This window comes from Propithecus coquereli, unplaced genomic scaffold (assembly GCF_000956105.1).
Source record: "Propithecus coquereli isolate 6110/MARCELLA unplaced genomic scaffold, Pcoq_1.0 Scaffold45, whole genome shotgun sequence".
NCBI classification, from domain to species: domain Eukaryota; kingdom Metazoa; phylum Chordata; class Mammalia; order Primates; family Indriidae; genus Propithecus; species Propithecus coquereli.
In genome coordinates this window covers 8,508,780-8,512,295 of record NW_012150285.1, presented here as the reverse complement: position 1 = coordinate 8,512,295, position 3,516 = coordinate 8,508,780, and the positions used below count along the sequence as shown (strand labels likewise).

General features: G+C 34.3%; 1 protein-coding gene across 1 annotated transcript in view; it reads left to right on the top strand.

Annotated features, from left to right (window-relative positions):
- ANKRD26 (ankyrin repeat domain 26) overlaps window positions 1-3,516 on the top strand; it is a 177,127-nt gene that overhangs the window by 143,827 nt on the left and 29,784 nt on the right. The window lies entirely within an intron of this gene.

The following is a 3,516-nucleotide window of genomic DNA, read 5'->3' as shown; positions in this document are numbered from 1 at the left end:
ACAGATAAATATTGAATCAGTTGAATATAAAAATAAATAGATGATAAACGTATTTACTATATCAGCTTAGAAACATACCATGTTTCCACCAGATGAAAGTTAGAGCTGAGAGATGCTTTACTTTGCATAAAAACATTATGTCACCTATGAAATTTTAAGAGGTTAAATTACAAATTGTTAATAGATATAGACTAATATTAACGGTGTAGTCTTATACTCCTGAAATAACAATTTTTTTTTTGAGACAGAGTCTCATTCTGTTGCCTGGGCTAGAGTGTGGTGACATCAGCCTAGCTCATTGCAAGCTCAAACTCCTGGGCTCAAGTGATCCTCCTGCCTCAGCTTCCGGAGTAGCTTGAAACCACAGGTGCACGCCACCACGCCCAGCTAATTTTTTGTAGAGCTGACGTCTCGCTCTTCCTCAGGCTGGTCTTAAACTTCTAGTCTCAAGTGATCTTCCTGCCTCAGACTCCCAGAGTGCTAGGATTACAGGTGTGAGCCACCACGCCTGGCCTGAAATAACAATTTTAATGTCTTTATGTTGGCCCATTTTAAGATCATGATGATAAACAAAAAAGCTCATACCCGAAATGAGTATTTCGAAATTAAGATTCAATTAAGTGGGTTACTTTGACTGTTAATTCCAGATTTCCAGATGAACTAAATTGTATTGCTGTATCTTGTAATACTTTTCCTTCAGTAGCTTTTTATATATTTTAGTTGGTATAATTTTACTTTTTTATGTTAATTTGACTTAAATCTGAAAAATATTTCGATCTCAATTTATGTATTCTTATAAGACCTCTTAATTCCTTAAAGGGATCTATCTTTTATTAAATCATAATTTGGGAGACGTGAATTTTAGCAAAATCATATTTGATATAATCTTCTCACTGGTATCTACAATTTACCGTGAATATCTTTACAAATAATTTTGCTCATAATTATTATTTCATGGCTCAATAACTACCATTTGTATATAACTTTGTCTACTACAAAGATAGTTGTAGCTATCTGTGATTTATTATTAATAGTTTGGCATTGGGTCTCCATTTTCAGACTAATGAGGCTGTCAGGATTCTTGTATAGTGGGAATGGAGTGAGTAGGGGAGAGAGTTGTAGCAGCTGAGGGCAGAGAGGGAGGTGGAGGCCGGGTTACGTAGGGCCTTTAGGGCCATTGGAGTTTTGCTTTTATTCTGAGATAGGAATCTATTGGAAGGATTTGAGCATGTGGTTGAATATTAAATATGTGAAGAACTCTGAGGTTGATTTGAGCTTCTAATCAAAAAGAGGGAAAACATTTCACAGTGCAGAATTTACCACCACCAGTACCCCCCCACACCCCACTTCTTTTTGAGACTTCAGTAGGTTGTTAAGCATTGCAGATTCACCAAGAGACAAATGACTAGTGGGCTGAATCTGTTGTCTAAATAACAGAATACTGATTCGACAGGAAGATAACACCTTCTGTGTCCTTCACCGAATTCGGTGATAAACAGGAATGTGTACACATGAGAAAAAGAAGGTGAACTGATGTATATGGTGCTATTTTTCAAATTATATATGTTAGAGTTAAACATTATTGACATAATTTAATAATGTGATTTATAAAATCAGTAACAAAAAATTATCTCATCAGGTAGTTGTGAGACAACTTCAACAAGAACTGGCTGATACCCTAAAAAAACAGTCTATGTCAGAGGCTTCCCTAGAGGTTACATCACGTTATCGCCTTAATTTAGAAGATGAGACACAGGATTTAAAGAAGAAATTAGGTCAAATCAGAAGTCAAGTACGTATGAAATCCTAACATGTCATGTAGATTAATGTGTCAACAATTAATCTACAGCTGGTTCAACAATATAAAGTGTTTTAGGATATTACAATTTTCTTTTTTATTTTCATTATAGTTAATCTTATTACAATTTTGTTATCTTTATAATGTACTTATTTCTTAAACTTTCACTTTCACTCTGCCATTTTTTTCTTATGATCGTATACATGTTTTTTTATAGTATTAATATTTACCATTAGGAAAGCTGAGAATTATGCATCATTTCTCAGAGACTTTTTTCTTGTTAAACAGTAGTTTTTATGATTTCTCTATTGCCATGGTAAGGCAAGCCAGATTAAATCAGAGGATAATGTTTAATGGAATGTTCCAGAAAATTATCTTTTTTTTTGTTTTTTTAATTTCAGAATATTACAGGGGTACAAACATTTTGGTTACATAAATTACTTGAGCACCTTTTGAGTCAAAGTTATAAGTGTGCCCATCCCCCGGATAGTGTACATTGTACCCGTTAGGTGTGAATTTACCCATCCCCTTCTCTTCCCCCACCTGCTTGATTTCCGATGAATGTTATTTCCATAGGTACACATAAGTGTCGATCAATTTGTCTTTTTTATTATCTTTACTTTTGTGAATGGATATAGAATCTGTATATATTTATTTCTTGGATTTCAGATTAACTTGTACAGGAAGGCCATTATACTGTTTTCTAAAATGCAAATGTTTTTGGTTAATTTACAAACTATTTAAAAAGTTGAGGTATTTCCTTCATTTTCCTTTAATTTTAAATATATTGTAAAAGCATAGAAATAGATCATATGTAATATTAATATGTACCTACAAAATGGAGAATTAAAATTATCTAGATCTTGCCATAGGACTTTTAAAAACAAGATTATTGAGATATAATTCACATACCATACCATTGACTCATTTAAGGTATACAACTCACTGTCAGTGTATTCACAGATTCTGTAACCGTCACCACAAGCAATTTCAGAACATTTCCATCACCCTGAAAAGAAACCCTGCCTCCCTCAGCTGTCACCACCACCCTCCATCCCTCTCATGTCCCTCCACCTTCCCCGGTCCTAGGCAACCACCACATACTGTGTGTCTCCATAGATTTGTCTGTTCTGGACATTTCATATAAATGGAACCATACAATATATAGTCCTTTATGATTGGCTCATTTCACTTAGCATAATGTTTTCAGGGTTCATTCATCTTTAGCACGTATCAGTACTTCTTTGTTTTTTTATTGTCAAATAATATTTTATCACATGGCTATACCAACTATCTATTCATCAGTTGATGGACCTCTAGGTGGTTTGTACTTTTTGGCTATTATGAGTAACGCTGCATGAACATTCATTTACAAGTTATTGTGTGGACATATATTTTTATTTCCCTGCCATTGGATCTTATCCTCAGAGTTAATTAGGCTGATATCATCATCTCTCTGCCTTACTCAGGCTGTCCTTCCTGCCCCTTCTGTGTCTGTTCTTCTAGCTTCATTCATTCAGACTGATGTACACAATTTCCCCTTCTTCATAAAGCTCTCTCTGACTGTTCTCTCTTGCACCTTACACTTCAGTGCTTGTTGTCTAGTCTGTGCAGAACAATTTAGCCCTTAATTTTATGTTGCTTTTATTTTTTTTATGAAAGATAATCTTGTATAATTATAAATTCACCTAGGGAAGAATAGTATCTGATATGCATGT